The sequence below is a fragment of the Trichosurus vulpecula genome, chromosome 2, assembly GCF_011100635.1.
Source record: "Trichosurus vulpecula isolate mTriVul1 chromosome 2, mTriVul1.pri, whole genome shotgun sequence".
In the NCBI taxonomy this organism is placed as follows: domain Eukaryota; kingdom Metazoa; phylum Chordata; class Mammalia; order Diprotodontia; family Phalangeridae; genus Trichosurus; species Trichosurus vulpecula.
The window spans coordinates 358,552,133-358,577,813 of NC_050574.1; positions in this window are offsets into that span (position 1 = coordinate 358,552,133).

Consider the following 25,681-nt stretch of genomic DNA (forward strand, 5'->3'; position numbering starts at 1 on the left):
TTTTGGGGTAGTTCCTTCACTTCTAAGGTTACTTCATTTTTTTATTTGTATATGTTTTATTAAATTACAGCGATACAGTTCCAAAAAGATACAAAGAAGCAAAGAGCATTATTCTTTAGAATAATAAACAATGATTGTCTTCACTGCTACTGCCACATTGCCTTAGGTCAATTTTTCTTTTGAGATAGGTGAGCAGATTGCATCTATTTCGCACCTCTGCTTAGAAAGACTTTAGGGCAATTGCTCCAGTTAGGTAACCCCATATTAAGTTGGTAGGTCATAGGCAATTTGCAACATGAGAAATTGGGGGGAAGTAAATATATAAATATTCAATGTGGTTATAGAAGCTTCTCTTCCAAAGCCCAAATGTGATTTTCTTTTTATTTTATGTGAGTAATAAAACTGTATAATTTCTCCTTTGATCTGTAAAAGAGCTAAAAAAATGAAAAAAATATCTGGAAATTAACATGGCTGTAAAATTGCAGATATAAAAATGCAATATAATACATATATGTACTTAACATGTGCTTTTAGAATAGACCTGAATAGATATTACATTTTCATGCCACTTTCAGTGAAATGTTAGTTTCTATGAGAAGTATAATATTTGGGGTATGTTTTATTTTGAATTTAGTGAATTTATGTTATATAAGCGATGCACTACTTCGTACAGTGCAAAGACCTCAGGTCTTTAAGTTGAAGGTTATGAGATCAAGTCTCAGCTTACACACTTATCTAGCTTTGCAGTCATGTATAAATAGCTTAACTTTTTTATTTCTTTATCTACAAAATACTCCCATTATCTATCTTAGAGCTTTGTGGTGAATCAAACATTTTAAGAACTTTAAAGCACCCAGTGAATTTTAGATATTTACTATTTTGTAAAGGCTTTTCAATGAACGTAAGGCTGTCTATAAAGTACAATGTATTGTGCATGCATATGGATTAAAAAATAGCCTACAATAAACTGAACCCTAATGTCTTTGTTTTGATTGCACATTTGAATTCAGACAAACATCTTCCCAGATCTGTTGTGCCCTGAACATGTTCTGGCAAAGTGCCGAGTTCTAAAAAGTAAAGAGAAGCTATTTGTATAATGTCTCTTGACTCTTATGTAGCACAAAACTAAACATCCCCCTAATGTTATGTAAATGGCCATTGGTCATGCTAACTCTTTACCAAACCCGTCTCCATCCTGGTCCCTTTCCATGGTTAGTGGGAAGAGTATCTTCTCCCTTTGTTCCCCTGAAAGGTAGGCTAGTTTTTCCCTAAACAGTAATAAAATCTCAAGGCATAGTTCTAAGAGACTAAAGTATTGAGAACTTGACATCACTGCCATGCCAACTTTGCAGAAACAACCACAAGAAATTGTAGTATCTCTCTGAAGGATGCATGGCTTGCCACACTGAGCTTTGTCACCGCCAGGGAGCTTCATTTAACTAAACAAATTCACGGTGCCTCAGTGCACATCATTCTGGAATAACTTACCCCTTATATGGCTAAAAAATTATTTTGTAAATTCTTGAATGACCCATTATTATATTTTGTTAGAATTTTAAACCTAAACTACCCAGGGACCAGAATGAGTCAAGTCCAATTTGAAGGTGGAAAAAGAGCTGTGGCTAATAGTAAAACTAGCATGTTATATTATACAGATTTACTTTGCACAAATATGGAGTTATATAACATGTTATACAAAAGAAATCCTTCACATATTAGGGCTTCTTGTATTGAAAAAGATTGAACATATATTTTAATTAAAGAAAAATACATGGAAATATTCAAACTATGTGTGGAAAACATATTTAAAAAAAAAACTACTCTTACCCAGGCAACAATATTAAATCAATAAATGTACCAAAGATTTCAGTATTTAAATATGCAACATCTACAAATTTTCCTGATACAGACACAGAGACCATGGTATGGAGCATCTAAATGCTTACAACAAACAAGCAGACACAACACCTAAAAGCCTCAGGGGGTTATTCTGTAGGTTATCACACTGGTATAAGTTTCACTTCAATAACTCATTCCCAAACAAACTGTAAAATGGAGTGACTACTTTTAACAGCAAGTTATGTTACAGCCTATACCAATTGGTCACTAAAGCCCATCACAGTTTCACATCATTAAAACTTGATCATAGGGCATAAATCAGGAGGAAACACAGAGAGAGCTGAGCAGCAACTGCTGATTTGGAAACTAGGGCTGCACTCAACCAATCATGAGCTGCTCAACCAAAATAATATAGATAAAATTATACTGGGGCTAAAAGAGGGTCAAAGAATGCTTTTTGCTTAGTCTGAAACAGTTTTCCTGCTAATGTTGGAAAGGATCATTATTACAAAAATTCATTGTAGTGATATACCAAAGGCAAACATACTTGAAAAGAAGGCTCATTTCGGTTAAATTCAATAAGCATCTTCTAAGTGCCTTCTGGGGTGGTCTCAGTAAAACTAGGCATGGGGGGGGGGCGGAGCCAAGATGGCGGTTGGTAAGCATGGATTAGAGTGAGCTCCGTACCTAAATCCCTCCAAAAACCTATAAAAAATGGCTCTGAACCAATTCTAGAACGGCAGAACCCACAGAACAGCAGAGGGACGCAGGGCTCCAGCCCAGGACAGCCTGGATGGTCTCTGAGTGAGGTCTATTCCACACGGAGCTGGGAGCTGAGAACGGAGTGGAGCAGAGCCCAGCCTGAGTGGCATAGACCATCCAGACCAGAAGCCGGGCGGAGGGGGCCCTAGCGCCCTGAATATGTGAGCTGCGGCAGTTACCAGACCCCTGGACCAACAAACACCAAAGACTGCAGAGAAGGTTAGGGGGAAAAGCTGCAGGAGTGGAAGGAGTTCGCGGTTCCGCTTCCAGCCCCGGATGGCAGCGGAGGTGGGGCAGCTACACCTGTTGTTACTTCCTGCTCCAGGCCCACCTGGTGGGAAGAATTAAGTGGCGGATCAGAGCAGGAGTGCAACAGCCTGCTGAAGATCTAAGCCCAGTCTGGACTGGGGGTTCTTGGGGAAGGAGTAGTGCGGGTCTGACAGAGCTGGCACCTCCCCCGCAAACGTAGAACATAGAACTCGTTAGTCTACAAGCAGTCATACCCCACTGAAAAACTCAAGGGTCAAGTTAGTTGCTTGGGAATATGGCCAGGCAGCGAAAACGCGCCCAGATTCAGTCTCAGACTTTGGATTCTTTCTTTGGTGACAAAGAAGACCAAAACATACAGCCTAAAGAAGACAACAAAGTCATAGAGCCTACAACCAAAGCCTCCAAGAAAAACATGAACTGGCCCCAGGCCATAGAAGAACTCAAAAAGGATTTGGAAAAGCAAGTTAGAGAAGTAGAGGAAAAATTGGGAAGAGAAATGAGAAAGATGCGAGAAAACCATGAGAAACAAGTCAATGAGTTGCTAAAGGAGACCCAAAATAATACTGAAAAATACACTGAAGAAAACAACACCCTAAAAAACAGACTAACTCAAATGGCAAAAGAGCTCCAAAAAGCCAATGAAAAGAAGAATTCCTTGAAAGGCAGAATTAGCCAAATGGAAAAGGAGGTCCAAAACACCACTGAAGAAAATACTACTTTAAAAATTAGATTGGAGCAAGTGGAAGCTAGTGACTTTATGAGAAATCAGGATATTATAAAACAGAACCAAAGGAATGAAAAAATGGAAGACAATGTGAAATATCTCCTTGGAAAAACCACTGACCTGGAAAATAGATCCAGGAGAGATCATTTAATAATTATTGGACTACCTGAAAGCCATGATCAGAAAAAGAGCCTAGATACCATCTTTCAAGACATTATCAAGGAAAACTGCCCTGATATTCTAGAGCCACAGGGCAAAATAGAAATTGAAAGAATCCATCGATCGCCTCCTCAGATAGATCCCAAAAAGAAATCTCCTAGGAATATTGTCGCCAAATTCCAGAGCTCCCAGATCAAGGAGAAAATACTGTAAGCAGCCAGAAAGAAACAATTAGAGTATTGTGGTAACCCAGTCAGAATAACCCAAGATCTGGCAGCTTCTACATTAAGAAATCGAAGGGGTTGGAATGCGATATTCCGGAGGTCAATGGAGCTAGGATTAAAACCTAGAATCACCTACCCAGCAAAACTGAGTATCATGTTCCAAGGCAAAATATGGATTTTAATTACACTGAGGACTTTCAAGCTTTCTCAGTGAAAAGACCAGAACTGAATAGAAAATTTGACTTTCAAATACAAGAATCAAGAGAAGCATGAAAAGGTAATCAAGAAACAGAAATTGCAAGGGACTTACTAAAGTTGAACTGTTTTGTTTACATTCCTACATGGAAAGATGATGTGTATGATTCATGAGACCTCAGTATTAGGGTAGTTGAAGGGAATATGCGCATATATATATATATGTTTATGTATATATATAAGTGAATGTGTATGTATGTGTATGTATGTGCATATGTATATATATATATGTGTGTTTATATATATATATATATATATATATATATGTAAAAGAGAGAGAGCAGACACAGGGTGAGTTAAAGATGAAGGGAAGATATCTAAAAGAAATAAAGTGAAATTAAGGGGTGAGAGAGCAACATACGGAGAGAAGGAGATAGGGAGAGATAGAATGGGGTGGGTTATCTCGCATAAAGGTGGAAAGAGCAAGCAGTTCTGTGGGAGGAGGGGAGAGGGCAGGTGAGGGGGGAATGAGTGAACCTTGCTCTCATCAGATTTGGCCTGAGGGGGAATACCATACATACCCAATTGGGTATCTTACCCCACAGGAAAGAAGAGGGAGGAAGATAAAAAAAAAATAAAAAAAATAAAAGGGGGGGATGATGGAGGGGAGGGCAGATGGGGGTGGAGGTAATCAAAACAAACACTTTGGAAAGGGGACAGGGTCAAGGGAGAAAATTCAATAAAGCGGGATGGGTTGGGAAGGAGCAAAATGTAGTTAGCCTTTCACAACATGAGTATTGTGGAAGGGTTATACATAATGATACATGTGTGGCCTAGGTTGAATTGTTTGACTTCTTAGGGAGGGTGGGTGGGAAGGGAAGAGGGGAGAGAATTTGGAACTCAAAGTTTTAAAGTACAGATGTTCAAAACAAAAAAAGTTTTTGCATGCAACTAAAAAATAAGATACACAGGCAATGGGGCGTAGAAATTTATCTTGCCCTACAAGAAAGGAAGGGAAAAGGGGATGAGAGGGGAGGGGTGTGATAGAGGGGAGGGCTGACTGGGGAACAGGGCAACCAGAATATAAGCCATTTTGGAGTAGGGGGGAGGGTAGAAATGGGGAGAAAATTTGTAATTCAAACGGTTGTGAAAATAAAAGCTGAAAACCAAATATGTTAAATAAATAAATTTAAATTAAAAAACAAAAATAAATAAATAAATAGATAGATAGATAGAAAAATAAATAAATAAAATATATGTTAACAAAAAAAAAACTAGGCATAGGGCATATAAATACAAGAAAAAAAAACAGTCCTGTATAGCCATTCAGCTAAACTATTCCTAGAACATATACACTAAAGGTTTAAAAAGTAAACAAACAAACAGCAACAACAACAAAGTTTTGTTATACCAGGTTAGGATCTGAAACAAACATGGAAAATAGCACAAAATTAACTCAATTTAATATTATCTTGGAGATATAGTGTGATTTTTGAAAAGATAACTACCAATTTTGTTCGGCCAATAGTTCACTACTTATGAGCCTAGAGAACTAACAGGTCTCGCATCCCTAATGATAGTGAAAATCAATTGGCTAGATATTTTTTTTTCCTGTCTGTATCCAGAGATCTTTATCTTATATAACCTGGGTCCCCTAGGTGGGATCATGGGAACTAATGAAGCAGTTTACTCTTCCACTTTACCCCTTTCCAAAACAAAGGGCCATTGAGGGCATGTGTAATAAGGTTGGGGAGAATTAATTGCTCCACATTTCTCCTCTGTAACAAGAATGAGGATAAGTCTAGTTTATATAGTATAAGAAGTATAATAAATCCCTTCCCAACCCCTACCCTCCAACCTCCTTGGCTACAAGCAAATACACACAAGGAAATACACATATCTCTGTCAAATACAGATGTTTATGAGAAGTAAAGCTACATGGGGTGGGGCAATTTGTAGTAGAGTCAGAAAATTCCAAGATAATCTCCAGTTGCTTCCAGCTAAAGAGATGAAAGAGGAGGATAAAGAGAGTTTAATTTCTTCATATTCCTGCAAGGTATTTGTCATCGTTGCTCTGCCCACATAAAATGACCTGCTGCAATGATTCAGTGCTGTCTCTATACTTTTCTTCTGGTATCTTCCTTTATCTTCCTTTTTTCCCCATTGGAGTCCTGGTTTTACTACCTCTATCACCACTGCTATGTTTCCCTGGCATTTTTGTTACTCTATTATGCCTACTCTTCCAGCCCCATCTGTATAAAGACCTCCCAAGGAACTGAACCAACCCTGGTCTCTCTATGTCCACAGAATATTAAATCATTCTTAGTAGATCATTTTATTAGGACCTAAAACTAAATTTCCCCTGAGATCATGAATTTAGAATTTGGAGACTGGCCCCATACTCAGGGAGTCTATTGGGTGCTACAGTAGCCTTCTCTCTAATTATCTTCAATAAATTCTATGTTATAGCCAGATTGAAGTAACTGCAATTCCTGTAAAGCATACTTCTGTTTCCTGTTATTCATCTTGCTCCTAGTGTTTCTTTCAACTCTAATTCCCTTAATTTTCCCACAACCTAAGGAAGGAGTTTTTAACCTGAAGTCCACATATTTGTAAGGGGTTTAGGGATAGCTTTCTGGAGGTTGTTTATTTGCTAATATGTGAATAATTATAAAATTGTATAATTGGATTCTTTTGTAATACTATGTGATTTATTTTATCCATGTAAAACATTCTAAAAAGTGGTCAATAAGCTTCACCAGACTCCCAAGGAATTCCATGATATGAAAAGGTTATCAACCCTTTCCCTAAGATTTATCTGATGTCTTATCTAAACTTTAAGTCCTAAACCTATGTAACTTTCTTCTAGGCCTGATACTCACAGCTATAGCCTTCCTTCCTTTGAATGCATATTTCTTTCACTGTTTCCTATTATTCTCTTTTGTATTTTAAATAATTTGTATTGATTTATTTTTTATATTTACTAGGATTTTTCCCAAAATTCTAATGCCTTCTCCCAGAAAGCCATACTGTGCAATAAATAATACTTAAACAAATAATATTTTAAAGGAAAATAAGAGAAAAAATCAACCAAAATGTATAAATACTCTGAGAAAGCCCAAGATATATGTAATACATCAGATCCATGGTCCTCTTGTTATCCATTATATTAAAGCTATTTATATATCTATTATGTTGTCTATAAGGATCTATATTCCATGAAGACAAGTACCATGAATCATTCATTTTTATATTTATCTCCCACAACTGCTAGTATAGTGGAACTTTTTGAAAATTAGAAAATTTTAATTCATATTTATTGTTATAATTGTTAAGGAGGTTCAGAACAAACTAGAGTGATACATTATACTTATAGTCATATATCTATAAGAAAGTTTGGAGGCTTTTCTTAATGATAGATAGTTATACTTGGCTCATAGAAATTAAAACAATTTTAAGAATAAAAATGTAGTAGTAACATTTACCCACAGTATTTACCAGAACTTATATATTGCATGTTAAATTTACTGATTTAAGACCCCAAGTAAAGGTAAGAATATATATATATATACACATATATATATACACACATATATACACACACACACACATATATATATGTATATATGTATACACACACATATATATGTATATATATACATACATACATACACATACATATATGTATGTATATATGTATATTTAGAGTGTGTTTTTGTTTGTCTGTTTGTTTTGTTTTGGGGGTTTTTTTGGTATCCAAATCTTAAATGTGATGTGTCATTCTTGCTGGTTGCATAAAATGGGCAAATTGATAGGTAAATCCTTGGCTTCCTTTAAAAGCTCAGCTTAAGTGCTCCCTCCTGCATGATGTCTTTACCTTATAGTTTCTAGTATAGCTTATGAAACCCCAATTTTTTCCTTTGAATATATTTTAGTTTACTTATCACATAGACAAATATATGTCGAGATGAAAGGGACCTTAGAAGACATCTAATTCTACTCTGTCATTTAATAGATGAGGGACTCACATCCACAGACATTAAGTGGTTTGTACAAGATCACACAGTTACATTGAGTTAAGGTCAGGATTTGAACTCTAGTCTTCTGACTCCAAATTCAGTACTCTTTTCATTATACTCTATGACATGCAATCCCACAAGTAAAACATAAGCTCTTTTGGCTTTCTATTTGTCAGACTACAATATGATGTTCTATATACCTATATTAGATACTTAATATTAAAATATTAATATACTTATCAGAAGATTCACATTTTAAAAATAATTTATAGGGAAAAAGACAAAGACTAGATCACTGATATAGAGAACTCCAAAATGAACAAATTCCCTATAATAATGCCTTGTCTGCATCTTATAGTTTTATAGTACTGCTCAGAACATATACAGATTGTCACTTATCCACAGCCACAGGAACAAAGCCTATATCTCTCAGAAGTGGGACTTGAACCCAGGTCTTCTTGACTCTGAGAGCAACTCTCTATCCCTTAAGTCACTTTTTTCCTTCTGATTTTGGGCAAAAATGTGAATGACTGTTAGGCATTTGATCAAAGAAGCTGGAATTTTCATTTGTGTCCATTTCTATTAAAAAAAAAGGTGAGGGGGACAGCTAGGTGGCACAGTGAGTAGAGCACTGGCCCTGGAGTCAAGAGGACTTGATTTCAAATCCAGCCTCAGACACTTGACACATGTAGTAACTTTGTGACCTTGAGCAAGTCTCTTAACCCCAATAGCCCTGCCCAAAAAAAAAATAAAAAAGGTGAGGGTTGGAGGAATGGAGAAATAGAAGTCACAATTTCAAATACAATGCAAATTCTAGGTTAATTATTTTACTATAATAGTATTGGTATTACTTCATAGCCCATTCTGGGATTGCGAGTCATTTGTTTGCTCTTTTGTAAACTCTTCCTTCTCTGTACTCTTTTTCATTGTGGGTGGGAGCACTATTGATAATATGGATATAGTGAAATATCTTGTAAAAACATGCTTTGGCATGCGTGCTGTGATCTGCTAGTTTTGATCTGCAAACTGAAAAGTCACCTTTTGGAATATAATTGAAAATACACTCATGGAAAAGTAGAATAAGAGTTGAAAAAAAAACTCATACCATCATATAGAAGAGAACAGGTAATTCCTAGGAGGATAGAAATGTTTCAGGGGAAGGAGTTTTCTGTACCCCTACAGAGCCTTAAGAACTATACACTTTTCTTCTGTAAAACTGTCCGACAATAAAAGGCTTTTCTTTATATTTTTTCCCCTTTTTCTAGGTTTTTCTTTTTCTCTCTTCCTTGGAACCCAGCTACCATAGCAATGAAAATATTGAGTATTCCTGCCTTTTTAAATTCTTTAACAATTGAGGGGAAAGAAAAATAAAAAGAAGCATAGCAATAAAACTCACTTTCCAAAGTTAGAAGGAAAAGAACGAATTTCCTTCCATTTCTCCTTTCCTAGTCACTGTGGGCCAGAGTATTGACTGATTTAACATCACCCCACTCCTTTCTCCCTCTCCAGATTATTTCTAATGAGCTCTGAAGTATGTGAAACTTTCAAATGACAAATAGAGTCATGGGATACCTGGAAAGCAGTCATATGGGTCAAAAAATAACACTGAAGGTGATGATACCTTCCTTTATGAGCTTCCTTGAGTTGCAGTAGAAATGCAATTGAAAGAGACTCAAAATTTTAATGCTTTCTTATTTTCTCTTTGAAAATAATAACCTCAATGATTGCTTTAAAAGACAGTTATTTTTCAAGAAGACTTAGATGGGTGAGTTTGAAAGTAGGTTCCATCCAAGGGCGTGTTGAAAAACAGATCAAATTCTGGAGAAGTTTAGAATTGGTAACTGAAGTTACTCAGATTTTTTCAAGCTCAAATAGATTTCCCTCTCCCACTTCCTTCATGGAAGAAAGTTTGAAAGAAAGTTGTAAAGGAAAGGTTGAATTTTGGAATGATAAAAAACAAACATGAATCATTTTTCATATTATGAATAACAATATTTGGTTTTTGTTCCAAATCTATAGTTAGTTATTAGCAAACTTCAAAGATTGTAGGGGTACAGGAAATATGTCATTAATAATTCTGATATTCTTGAAGCACTATACTCAATATTGAATACAGAAGATTATAGAATCATAGAACTAGGGCCTGAAGGTAAGTCAAAGCGCATTTTGTCTTATTCATGCAACACATGAGGAAACAGGTCCAAAGATGTTGTGATTTGCCCAATAGGTAAGGTTATAAGGTAATAAGTGTCAGAGAGTTAATTTAGATCTAGGAATTCTGAGACCAGAGCCACTGGGATTTCTACTACAAGACTGCTTCAGGCAATTCCCCATTTCCCACCCAACAATACTCACTTCACACTTCTTTGACTTCTCCCTCATCAATTCATTTTGAACTTCTTTCACTTCTCTAGCTATACTCAGTTTTTATTTCTTTGACTTCTTCATCATGATTCTATGCCTTCATATGTGTTGTCGTCTCTCATTAGATTGTAAGCTCTTTGAGGACATGGACTGTCTTTTTTTGGTATTTGTAATTCCAGCATTTAGCACAGTGCCTAGCACAAAGTAGGCACTTAATAATTATTTATTAACTATTCATTATTGCTTCCTCCAGAAGTATCAGAGAGAGAGAGAGTGAGAGAGAGAGAGAGAGAGAGAGAGAGAGAGAGAGAGAGAATGTTAAACAAACACTTAGCAATTGTTTGATAGTAACCTAGAATGGATGAGAATTAAAATAAATTTCATTATGACAGAGGACCATGCTTTTACAAGTTTTAAAACCTTAAATTTCATGATTTGTAGACTCTAAACTCAATTCATTTTCCTAAGTACAAGTACCTTATTTATAGTCATTGAACTTAACTTCTATAGAGGACCTAAACAGTTTATCTACCACTCCCACTTTATGGACAAGGGAAATTAATCCCAGAGAGATTGGGAATTCATATTACCTTCTTTCTAATCCGGGGCTCTTTATCATACTGAGTCATGTAGATCCAGACTCTATGAGGCTGCACTGTGAGGAAAATGCACAAAACCTAATGGATATTAAGCATTTTTTTCCAGAAGCAATTTCCAAATCAAAACACAAAGCTGGGGGGGGGGGGGGCGGAGCCAAGATGGCAGCTGGTAAGCTGGGACTAGAGTGAGCTCCGTACCCGAGTCCCTCCAAAAACCTATAAAAATGGCTCTGAACCAATTCTACAATGGCAGAACCCACAGAACAGCAGAGGGAAGCAGGGCTCCAGCCCAGGACAGCCTGGATGGTCTCTGGGTGAGGTCTATTCCGCACGGAGCTGGGAGCTGGGAGCTGGGAGCTGGGAGCTGGGAGCTGGGAGCTGGGAGCTGGGAGCTGGGAGCTGGGAACGGAGTGGAGCAGAGCCCAGCCTGAGCGGCGTGGACCATCCAGACCAGAAGCCGGGCGGAGGGGGCCCTAGCGCCCTGAATATGTGAGCTGCGGCAGTTACCAGACCCCTCAACCCACAAAAACCAAAGACTGCAGAGAAGGTTAGTGGGAAAAGCTGCATGAGTAGAAGGAGTTCGCGGTTCGGCTTCCAGGCCCGGGGACAGCGGAGGGGGGCAGCTACAGCTGTTGTTACTTCCGGCTCCAGGCCCACCTGGTGGGAGGAATTAAGTGGCGGATCAGAGCAGGAGTGCAACAGCCTGCTGAAGATCTAAGCCCAGTCTGGACTGGGGGTTCTTGGGGAAGGAGTAGTGCGGGTCTGACAGAGCTGGCACCTCCTCCCCAAATGTGGAACATAGAACTTGTTAGTCTACAAGCAGTCATACCCCACTGAAAAACTCAAGGGTCAAGTTAGTTGGTTGGGAATATGGCCAGGCAGCGAAAACGCGCCCAGATTCAGTCTCAAACTTTGGATTCTTTCTTTGGTGACAAAGAAGACCAAAACATACAGCCTAAAGAATACAACAAAGCCATAGAGCCTACAACAAAAGCCTCCAAGAAAAACATGAACTGTCCCCAGGCCAAAGAACTCAAAAAGGATTTGGAAAAGCAAGTTAGAGAAGTAGAGGAAAAATTGGGAAGATAAATGAGAAGGATGTGAGAAAACCATGAAAAACAAGTCAATGACTTGCTAAAGGAGACCCAAAAAATACTGAAAAATACACCGAAGAAAACAACACCTTAAAAAACAGACTAACTCAAATGGAAAAAGAGCTCCAAAAAGCCAATGAGGAGAAGAATGCCTTGAAAGGCAGAATTAGCCAAATGGAAAAGGAGGTCCAAAAGACCACTGAAGAAAATACTACTTTAAAAATTAGATTGGAGCAAGTGGAAGCTAGTGACTTTATGAGAAATCAGGATATTATGAAACAGAACCAAAGGTAATGAAAAACATGGAAGACAATGTGAAATATTCCTTGGAAAAACCACTGACCTGGAAAATAGATCCAGGAGAGATCATTTAAAAATTATTGTACTACCTGAAAGCCATGATCAAAAAAAGAGCCTAGATACCATCTTTCAAGACATTATCAAGGAGAACTGCCCTGATATTCTAGAGCCACAGGGCAAAATAGAAATTGAAAGAATCCATCGATCGCCTCCTCAAATAGATCCCAAAAAGAAATCTCCTAGGAATATTGTCGCCAAATTCCAGAGCTCCCAGATCAAGGAGAAAATACTGCAAGCAGCCAGAAAGAAACAATTTGAGTATTGTGGAAATCCAATCAGAATAACCCAAGATCTGGCAGCTTCTACATTAAGAGATTGAAGGGCTGGGCATGCGATATTCCGGAGGTCAATGGAGCTAGGATTAAAACCTAGAATCACCTACCCAGCAAAACTGAGTATCATGTTCCAAGGCAAAATATGGATTTTCAATAAAATAGAGGACATTCAAGCTTTCTCAGTGAAAAGACCAGAACTGAATAGAAAATTTGATCTTTCAAACACAAGAATCAAGAGAAGCATGAAAAGGTAATCAAGAAATGGAAATTGCAAGGGACTTACTAAAGTTGAACTGTTTTGTTTACATTCCTACATGGAAAGACGATGTGTATGATTCATGAGACCTCAGTACTAGAGTAGTTTAAGGGAATATGCATATATATATATATATTTATGTTTATGTATATATATAAGTGAATGTGTATGTATGTATATATCTATGTGTATATGTATGTATGTGTATGTGTTTATGTATATATATATGTGTGTGTGTTTTTATATATATATATATATATATATATATATATATATATATATATATATATATATATATATATATATGTAAAAGAGAGAGAGCAGACACAGGGTGAGTTGAAGATGAAGGGAAGATATCTAAAAGAAATAAAATGAAATTAAGGGATGAGAGAGTAACATACTGAGAGAGGGAGATAGGGAGAGATAGAATGGGGTGGATTATCTCGCATAAAGGTAGCAAGAGGTAGCAGTTCTGTGGGAGGAGGGGACAGGGCAGGTGAGGGGGGAATGAGTGAACCTTGCGCTCATCAGATTTGGCCTGAGGGGGAATAACATACATACTCAGTTGGGTATCCTACCCCACAGGAAAGAAGAGGGAGGAAGATAAAAAAAAATAAAAAAAATAAAAGGGGGAGATGATGGAGGGGAGGGCAGATGGGGGTGGAGGTAATCAAAACAAACACTTTGGAAAGGGGACAGGGTCAAGGGAGAAAATTCAATAAAGTGGGATGGGTTGGGAAGGAGCAAAATATAGTTAGCCTTTCACAACATGAGTATTGTGGAAGGGTTATACATAATGATACATGTGTGGCCTAGGTTGAATTGTTTGACTTCTTAGGGAGGGTGGGTGGGAATGGAAGAGGGGAGAGAATTTGGAACTCAAAGTTTTAAAATCAGATGTTCAAAACCAAAAAAAGTTTTTGTATGCAACTAAAAAATAAGATACACAGGCAATGGGGCGTAGAAATTTATCTTGCCCTACAAGAAAGGAAGGGAAAAGGGGATGAGAGGGGAGGGGGTGATAGAGAGGAGGGCTGACTTGGGAACAGGGCAACCAGAATATAAGCCATCTTGGAGTGGGGGGGAGGGTAGAAATGGGGAGAAAATTTATAATTCAAACTGTTGTTAAAATCAATGCTGAAAACCAAATATGTTAAATAAATAAATTTAAATTAAAAAAAAACACAAAGCTATTTTTTATGATTATATTTCTACACTTTTACATATGTTAAATTCAACAAACAATTAATAGTTATTGGTACTGTGTGAGGGGTATTTTGATTTTAAATTCACAATATCTTAACTTACATATATTAATTTTGTTTATGAATATTCTTTTGCATTTCATGGAATTGAATTACATTATTTAGATTATGATGCTTATATCCTTTATCTTTTTTGTTAACGTGTGTTTGAGAGATACAAAGTGTTCTCTGGGGACAATGTTGGATGCATTCCTGAAATGTTTCTATGTTGTCTCTTCATTGTCATTGTCATCTATGAAGTTATCCTGTCTACAACTTATTGTAGTTATTATTTGGAATTTCATCATTGCGTCTATTTAGATCTTTTTTTATCCTAACCTTCCATATACAAGTATTTTAATATTTCATGGATCATAAAGGATGTGTTTAGTATTTCCACATTTTAATATTTATTTGCAATTTATCTATAACCAAACACATTGTGTGTGCTTCTGAAGGTACCATATGGTGCCAAAAATATGTATACTCTTTAGTGAGCCCATTAGTATGCTATAAATATTTTTATGTTCAAATTATTCAAGCATTTAAATTATTTTACACTATTTTTGCTTTTCTGGTTGTATCTCATTCTTCCAAGTATCAATTGATGAAAGAAATGATATTAGATGGACTTGATTTCCTCTATTTAAAAAAAAAGTATTCTCTATATCAAAGCGTGCAGTCCAGTTCTAGTTCCTAAACTCCAGTTCTTCTTTTCATTGGGAATATTATCTAATCTCTGGTTTTATGATCCCTTCACCCTTTTGATCACCATCTGCCCCAAGATGTTAAAAAATACTTCTGTGCCAATATATTGTCCATGGAGGTATAAAATTCTCAGAAAATCTAGCCACCTAGTGCAACAACTACTCCAAATTTTGAGCACCCCAACTATAATCTCCAGTACACTGTTCTTTCTCTGTTCAAATGATCTCCATTGGTACAACTGCTGGTTCGACACTTCATGTTTCATTTTCCCAAATTCAACCCTTCCCTTCTGCCAGCTTTCCCATTGTCCTGTATTCCTGTAGTTAATGAAAGATTACTGATGTCATCCACTGGAGAAGAAAATGACAAACCTTTCCAGTATCTTTGCCAAAAAACAACACTCCATGGGCAGTATTAAAATTATAGAAGCTATGATGCTGGAAGGTAAGTTCCTCAGGTCAGAAGGTGTCCAACAAACTACTGGGGAAGCATGAAGGACAACTGCAAGTAGTTCCAATACTGCTCTTGTTTATCCTTTGTTTTCAAAGAAGACCATGTGTCGACTGGACTGGAAGCAGCCTCTAATCTTTGGATGGTCAGAGCCAAACAACAGATCAGGCTAGAGGCAGGAGAGCCAGGACACAAACCAAAAGTTTAAATAATTTCACAGTGAAGAAAATGAAGTATGCATACAGAAGCCTCCCTCCCACTCCTAAGAAGGAGGACTTAACATCCTGGGCTAGACCATGACATAATCATTTTTAGGTCTTGAGTTATTACTCCTATGGGCCCTGTGGGAAAAGCATTGTTTCAAGTCTTGATGGTCATGCCCAAACTGTGGTGCAAACTCAGACTTAAATTTTTAAAAAGTAGGGAAACCCTTCAGAATGTATAGATATGACCCAAGTAACATCCCTTATGAATATGAAGTGGAAGTGATGAATAGATTTAAATGATTAGATCTGGTGGATAGATTGCCTGAAGAACTATGGACAGATGTTCACCACATTGTACAAGACAGCAACAAAAAATTCTAAAGAAAAAGAAGAAAGTAAAGTTATTGTTTCATGAGGCTTTACAAATAGCTAAGGATAAAAGGAGAGCAAAAGGTAAAGGAGAAAATAAAACATGTAGCCACCTCAATGTAGAATTCCAGAGAGTAGCAAGGACAGATAAGGTTTTCTTCAATGATCAATGCAGAGATATAAGCATACAATAGAATGTGAAACATAGGAAATCACTTCAAGAAAATTAGAGATATCAAGGGAATGTGTCACACAAAAATGGACGTAAAAAGACAAAAATGTTAGAGATTTGACAGAAGAAGAAATTAAGAAGAACCGGCAAGAATATATAAAACAACAATACACTAAAGATCTTAATGCCACTGATAACCATTTGGCGTGGTTACCTCACTAAAGTCAGAAAATCTGGAGAATGAAAATTAAGTGGGCCTTAGAAAGCACCTCTAACAATAAAGCTAGTGAAGGTGATAGAATTCCAGCTGAGCTATTTAAAACCCTGAAAGATGATGCTGTTAAAGTGTTCCACTGGTTGTTTTTAGAAAATGGAAAAAAAAACTTGGAAAGACTTACATGAACTGATGCAAAGTAAAGTGAGAAGAACCGGAAGAACAGTGTACACAGTAACAGAAATATTACATGATGATCAACTGTGAATGTCTTAGCTAATTTCAGCAACATAATGAATTCATTTCTAAAGGATTTATGATGAAAAGTCCAATCCACCTCCAAAGAAAGGACTAATGGAGGCTGAATGAAGATCAAAGCACATTTTTAAAAAAAACTTTATTTGTCTTGGTTTTTTTTTTTTGGTTTGTGTTTTCTTTCACAATATGATTAATATTGAACTATGGTTTTCATGATTGAACATGTACATCCTATAGCAAATTGGCTGCCTTCTCAATGAAGGGGTAGATAAAATAGGAAGAAGAGAATTTGAAGCTGGAAATTAAAAAAAAGAATGATAATTTTTTCATGTAATTGGAAAATGTAAAATATTAATTAAAAAAATAAAGTGCTGAACTCAATATGCCAGAAATGTGGAAAACTCAATAGTGGTCACTGGATTGCAAAAGATAAGTTTATATCCAAATCCTAGAGAATGGCAATGTGAAAGAATGCTCAACTTACTGAACAATTGTATTCATTTCACATGCCAGCAAGGTTGTGTTTAAGATTCTGCAAGCTACACATCAGCAGTCCATAAAGTGAGAATTACCAGGAAATCAGGTTGGTTTTCAAAGAGGCAGAGGAATTAGAAACCAAATTGACAATATTTACTGGATTATAAAGGAAGCAATGGAGTTACAGAAAAAAAATCTATTTCTGCTTCTTTTAACTAAACTAACATTTTTGACTGTGTGAACACAATGAAATGTATCAAGTCCTCAGTGATGTGGGAGTATTAGATCAACTTAGTTGTTCCCTGAGGAAACTGTATGTGGGACAAGAAGCAACACTTAGAACTCAACATCAAAACACTGATTTGTTTAAAATTAGAAAATGGAATTCAACAAGGCTGTATACTGTCACTTTATTTTTTTTAACTTATATACAGAGTACATCATGCAAAATGCATGGCTGGATGAAACAAAAGCAGAAGTTGTTGTGAGAAATAACAACAATCTCAGACATGCAGATCATACCATTCTGATAGCAAAAACCAAGAAGAATTAAAAGTCTTCTTAATTAGGGTGAAAGAGAAGAGTGTAAAAGCTGACTTGAAGTATAACATCTAACAACTAAGATCTTGGTAACTGGTCCCATCACTTCCTGGAAAACAGAGGGAGAAGTAGTGGAAGCAATGTCAGATTTTGTATCCTTGGTCTGAAAGGTCACTGCAGAGAGTGATTGCAAATATAAAATAAAAAAAATAAAACAACAGCAACACTTTCTCCTTGGAAAGAAAGTTATGGCAAACCTGGACAGCATGCTAAAAAGCAGAGTCATCACCTTGCCAACAAAGGTCCACATAGTCAAACCTACATTTTTTCCAGTAGCTCTAGCTGTGAGAGTTGGACTATTAAAAAAAAACTGAGCACTGCATATCTAAGGCTTTTAAATTGTGGTGCTGGAAAAGACTTTTGAGAGTCCTTTGGACAAAAAGGAGATCAAATTTGTGAACTCTTAAAGAAATTCATTGACACTATTCACTGGAAAGTCAAAAACTAAAGCTGAAGGCTAAATACTTTGGCTCCATAATGTGAAGACAGAACTCATTGAAAAGAAACTGATGATTGAAGGCCAAAGGAAAAGGGGATAGCAGAGGATGAGATGGATAGATAGTGTCACAGAAACAATGAATATGAGCTTGAACAGACTTTAAGAGATGGTGGAGGGTGGAGGGGCCTGATGTGCTACGGACAATGGATCCGCAAAGAGTCAGACACGACTGAATGACTGAACAACAACAAAGATATAGTCATCCTCCTTTCACTGATAACATGTGGAATTGATGAGTCTATATCTCCCATAACCTTCTTTCCACCATATCCTCTGTCTTCATTTATGCGCCCACCCACCCTCATATGCGTGCACTGAAATTTTGTCCACAAAATATATTAATTTACCTGTAGTCTGAATTCATCTCTAGGGTCAATCCATTGTTAAAATGATTCTGTTCTATCTTTATCTATTTCTTTTAGTCACAATACATCTTTGTCCCTTTGTGCATTAAAGAAAAAATTCCCAATGATCTGTACTTCCTGTTGTTACTGTTATTGTGATTTTTTCTGTAATTGTTTTTATCTTTCTCTTTTAAAGTAATCTTTAAAATCTATTTTATTATTTATTGTTTCCCTTGTATTTATAATTACTTATTTTTATTCTATTTGGTTGTTCATGATTTAACAAGTTGAATGGTTTGTTCATAATATCTTACTTTTCCCCTAAAATGCCACAAATCTATCATTTTTGCTGAATTTATATCTTCATTGATAATTAGGCTCACAATTTCTGGGCATGATATTGTGTCTTAAAATTTGAGCTCCTTTCCTTTCATAAATATATTATTCCTATCACTCTGTGTCTTTTAATGAAAGGTAGAATAATCTTTTTATTGTGATTTTCCTTTCTTTTATATTTTAATGTTTTCTGCATGGCTTCTTTTCATTTTTTAATTAAAATTGTTAAATTTTGCCACAATGAGATTTATGGTATTGGATTTTTGTTTCTGTCTTAACCCCAACATTGGAAACAATCTGTGTATCATTTCATTGTTTGCTATATATCTGCAGTTTGTCTTAGATGTGGGATCCTTAAGTCGACTCTGAAAATGCCATCTTTAAGATAAGTGACATTATTTTCTATCGAGATGATATTTTCTTTTATTTCACTTTTTTAAAAACTGAATTTCTATATAGATTTTTGTTCAAGTTAAATGTCATAGTCTGGGGCTTTGAAATATTTTTTTATCATACAGCTATTTTTTGAGATGATATTTTCTTTATCGTTGCTTGATTTGGTCTCTTCCCTGTCAGATTTCCCTCTGCAACAATATTTTAAAAGCTAAGTCAGTTAAATTCAGTCACATTTTTAGAGAAAATTTCAATGCTTCATTTTTTTAAAAAAATTGCTCATTGTTTTTTCTGTTTTGAGAGATGAAAGCTATGAATTATATCAATTCCATTTTTTATGTATTTCATATCTCCTTTGATTAACTTTTTGTTATTCCAGATTCTCTTGAGAGACAACAGGTTTTGATTGTTCATCAGGCATTGCATTATTTTCCTTTGTGTTGTAATATTTAAGTTTTGTAATATCTTTGAGGGTTTAATAATCATGCTTTCTAATGGTTATAGGATATTCCATCTTGAATTCTCTGCTTGGAGTCTGGGTTTTGGTGAGAGATTTTCCTCTGGAGCTGCCTTTTATTTGGACATCATTGAAATATTCCCCAATTATACACTTTCTAACTTCTTCCCCTTTGCTAATGGGTTTCCTCTCCCCACCCCTTATTTTGTGGATTCAGCTGCAATTGCTTTACTTCTAGTACAAAATTCCTCTTCATTTTTTTTCTTCCTTCAAATAATGGGATCTGGAGAAATTGCCTTCTCCATGATCTTGTTCATTCTGTTCACCAATCCATTTCTAATGATCTTTCCATCAGAGCACATTATTATTGTTACTAGATCTGTCTTATTGAAAGTGCTTTGACTCTTGTTTTCCTATTATATTTTCATATAGCCTCGTTTATAATTCTCAAAAAAATGATTCTCATTTTCTATAATATCTACTTTCAATATCTGTTCTTCAACTTTTTTCAGTCTCATTAATTCTTTACACAAATTCATTATTAGCAAATTGTATTGTTAAGCACTATGATTGATACTGTGTAAAGAAAGTTTTTAATGTATCTACTCTCAAATGTCAAGGAGTTTATAGCTAATTCAATTGAAGATATTTTTAGTATTATTCTTAGCAACTTTTTCAGGTCTAAACATTATACACTTAGTGAGTGCTTCACGCTTTAATTCTTTTTCCCCTGTTTATCATACTCTAGTTTCCACATCCACGTCATTTAGAAGCTGTATGCATTTCATAATTCTTCCTAATACAGCTGAATTTGGCACTCCCTTTTGCCTTCTGTCTCCATTCATGTAGCTCTTCCTTATGTTATGACTGTGTGGATCCCTGCTACATTTGTTGCCCAACTCTGTGCCTCAGTCTCTATTTTTCTATTTATCCTAAATTTCTTAACTGTTTCCTTATCAAATCTCCTGGTATCATCAAAAAGTCTTTGTCACAAAAAATCCATTTTTATTTTTTCAAAATATATTTCTTCCTTCTTCTCTGCCTCTGTACATACTTTCCTTATTTTTTGTTTTAAAATAATTTACCTAACCAGTGAATTCAACAATCACTAGAAATTGCTGAAGTCAAAGTCTGACAAAATTGAATCTATTTATATGTATGTATATATATATATATATATATATATATATATATAGATACACACGTATGTATATGTATGTATATGTATGCACAATATACACATATACATATATAATGCTTCATATATACATACAAATACACATACATATACATGCATATATATATGTATATATATTACACAGATACAGTATTGCTTTGGCCCATTTAAAACATCGCAATTGGCATAGAGTAAAGATGCCTTGAGGCTGGCTTTTTAAAATATTCAGACTCTGCAAGCAACCTTTTATTTCTTCCGTAATCCTTTCTCAAGAGAGCATGTGCTTTTTTCTTCCTAGAACCCTGGGATACCCCAACTGTGAATACAGATAACTTTGTGTTTGGGTTTCAGTAACAGGCCCCCAACCCTCAACTTTTATAGTACAAAAATACTCATCTTCTCCAAAGAAAACCAACATGTGTGGGCCCAATTCAGGTCATTTATGAATCCAGTCAATTTAAAAGTATTAGCATGAACAGTCACTATACCCTGGCATTAATTGTATCCTTTTTTATAAAAAGATGAAATTATTTAAATTAATATTTGGTTAAAGTGATGAAACACAAAACACATGTTTGCATTCTTTTACTTTTGAAAAGATATTTTAATTACTTTAATTGACCAAGACCCACCTTCTTGTTCTTTTCCCTACCCCCAACAACTGAGGACATGAGATGAATGAAACTAATTAAAAGTATGTATAGTAAATCAAAATAAATTTCCACATTGGTCATATTCCAAAAATAATTAGTCTTATTCTGCATTCTGAGTCTTTCACTTCACCATCCCGAGGTGGGTAGCATGTTTCATTGTTAGTCACTAGAATCCTGTGTGGTCATTATGTTGATAATATAGCTCAGCACAATAGCATTCCATCACATTTCTATAGCATGTCTTGTTCATCCCTTCCATTTTTGTGGGTATTCCCTCAAATTCTCATTCTTTGCCATTTCAAAAACACACACATACACATACATGTATAGATGTACATATGTATATACACATACGCATATAGGCACATATACATGCATATATACACAAGTGAATAAATACATATAAATTATGTGTACATCTATATATGCCTTTTGTGTATATATAATTGCACTCACATATATGTGTGTATATATACATACATACATGTATGCATACATACATACATAGGTATATGTCACATCTTTACAATTTATTTTCTTTAGGACTACTTTCTTCTTCAGTTTCCTTTCCCTCTAATTTCCTCCCTTTCTCCCCTCTCCCTTTTATTTACTTTTGAGTGAAATGAATTTTTGTGTTCAACTCTGATTTTCTGTATAACTTCTTTCTTTTGACCACTTCAGATAGAGTGATGTTCAAGTGTTCCTTGCTCCCCCCACCTCATCCTTGTTTATACATTTATATACTAGTGAGCCTTAGTTATGTGAGATAATTTTTTCCTAAACTTCTTTCCTTTTCTCTTTCTCCTGTGTGTATTCTTTTTCACCCCTCTTTCATTATCTCCCCTTCAAGATCATCAACATATAACAAATACACTTCCATGTCTTATCTAATTTGACTGTTGCTATGGACCCTGATGATGATAGATTTCAAAGGGGGGGGGAATATCATTTCTCCATATTTTAACTAAGCAGTTTATCCTTATTTAATCCTTAAACATTGTTCATTAATATTAACCTTTTTTATACTTGTCTTCACTCCTGTATTTGAACAACCAAGCTTCTCTGCAACTCTGGTCTTTTCCTCAGGAACGCTTAGCAGCATTCCTTCTAATGAAGGTGATGGACCTTCATTAAAAATGTATTTCCTCCCACCCCCAAAGTAGTATAACCCATTTTGTTGGGTAATATGTTCTTGACTGTAAGATCATGTTCTTTTTCTTATGGAATATTATGTTCCAAATTGTCTACTGCTTTATAATGGTGGCTATCTTATTATTTGTGATGTTGACTTTGACTCCTTAATAATTTGAATTCTTTGTTTCTGGTTGTTTGAAGTGTTTTTTTCTTTGACCTGGAAGCTCTGGATTTTGGCAATGATATTCCTGAAAGTTTTCATTTTGGAGTTTTTTTTCAGTTATTGACCAAAGAATTCTTCTTATTTCCTACTTTAGTATTAAAACTAAATTCTCTTTCTCTTTCCAGTTATTCCTTTATCATTGAGAGGGAAAATAATGAGATATCCATTAAAAATATGAAGCTGTGCAAAGCATGTTTCCATAGCAGCTATGTTGCGAAAGGTGGGTACGGGGCAGGATAAATATGCTTCAATCTACAGTTAGAGTTCATTATCTGTCTCTCTGGAGGTGTACAGAATTTCTTCATCATGAGTCTTTGGAATTGTATCATTTTATTGACGAGAATACTTAAGTCTTTCACAGTTGGTTATCATTGCAGTGTTACTGTTACTGTGTACAATATTCTCTTGATTCTGATAATTTACTTTGTACCAGTTGATATGTCTTCCCAGCATTTTCTGAACTCATTCACCTTATTATTTCTTACAGTACAATAATATTCCAAAACTTCTTTTTAAATTAACTTAATTAAATTCATGGGATTACAAAGAAAATGAAAGGATAGTGAAAAATTAAAATAGAAAGATGTAGTTTTATAACCAAATTCACAGAGGCACTGAAATGGATCCACTGACACTTTGAGAATCATTGACGAATTACTTTTCTTAGGTTTAATATTAAGCATAGTTACCTTAGATTATAACAGAGATAAAATTACCTAATGTCAAAAATTAATTGTAAAACCATGAGGCACATTAACTGATAAATATTTTACCATTATAACTTTGTGACATATTATTCAAGAGTGATTTTACCCAGAATTTTTTTTTTGGCAAACTTTAGAAGAGTTCTAGTAAGAGAGAAGAAGTACTAGTTTTTGAGTTTAAGATTCTAGGAATGAATATAGATCCCAGGACCCATCAAATTTGAATTTTCCTTTATTCCAGTTAGAGAAGATGTGCCACATTGATCTTCAAGAGACAAGATTCTATTTTCAAAGGTATCTGATTTACAACTGAATGTTTCCTGGAGTCTTTGTATATTTCATTTAATTATTTTTAATCATCCTTCAATACATGAACATCCTGCTATAGATATTAACTTTAGCTATTATTCTGACACTTTTATATTTGCTTGCCTCAAGAATCACTTAATTGAATAACTAGTTAATCATTTCACAGAATGAATCTGCTGTCATCAGCCTATGTACTATGGAATTTTATGGGATTTTTCCTCCAAAGGCACTTTAAATCTGACAGTGTATTGTGTTTTGCATCATCACTGAGTGCTGACATTACATTTAGAATTTCTGAACTGTTAGAGGTTTTAGACATCATCCAGTCCAAACTCCTCATTACAGATGTGAAAAGGAGGCCCAGAGAGGAAAATGGATGGGTCCATGCTCACAGAAACCATGTGCATTTCGTTTTTCTAGGTATGATTGTATGACTGATCATATGAATAGATTTAAGCTGATAGTGACAGATACAATGTCCATTAATTTTTCTGCTGGTTACCTCAGGGGCAATTGCCAGGAATCTATGAGTTCCCAGTGGTCAGTTTAAGTGAAAAAGATAAAAAAATAAAGTAAAAAAGTTGCTATAATTTAGCCTAGTTTATATCCATTTGCTGAATTAATGATGTATTTCAAACATTGAGCATTAGCAGTACATAAATTAAAGACAATAGGAAGACCGAATGCCTTAAAAAGTCTTTCTTAGGGCATGAATGATTCAACTTGAAATATTAAACAGAGGTTTCCAGTGAAGAGAATATTGTGAGAGACATGAACCTTCTTTATTCTTGGCTGCACACATGTTTTGTCACGTGACCTTAGGCAAGATTATACTACTTCTGCTCCTGAGGTAGTTTATTTTATACAACTTTCTCTCCTTGGTTGGGTTTCTATAAGGACAAAAAAATCACATTTTTGTTTCTTTGTTCCTCCTCCAGGCAAGCTGCTTTGTGCTAGTAAGAAGACCTACACAATAATCCTGAAGACCTTGTCACTATAAAAATCTCTCCCACACAGTAATCTTCTATCAACTTTGGTTTTTCTCAATGTTGACTGCTACTAGGTATTCAAAGAAACATTTATAATTTTTCTTTCTAAGAAATTAGACTACAAGTGTTTCCATATACTTTATATGAGAGTATATGTAGGGAATTTCATGAAGCATCTTGGAGGTTGTGGGGGGTTGGGGCTGGGAATGAAGCATTTGGAAATTTTTTTTAAATAATTGATTATTTCCTTCCAAGAACTGCATGAAAATGCATGTTTGAGCATACATTTCTGATCAGATTGTCTCTTAAAATTGGTTTAGACTGACATAAGTTATCAGTTCTCTTTATTTTCTTAACTGTCACATCATACACATGGAATGTAAAAATCCCTGTTTGGCAAGGAGAAAACTATTTTCAGTATGACTGAACCTTCCAATGAGCACATTTAAAGTGCTGGGATACCATCCCCTACAGCATATTTCAATATTCTGTCAAACTGAAACTAGACAGCCTCATTTATTAGCAGGGGCTCCAACTAAATGAAATATCAGTTCACTTCAGAAAATATTTTCATATCCTGGTTTGTTCTGTTTCAGTTGTTTTGGAAAATATTTTATTTGGGTTC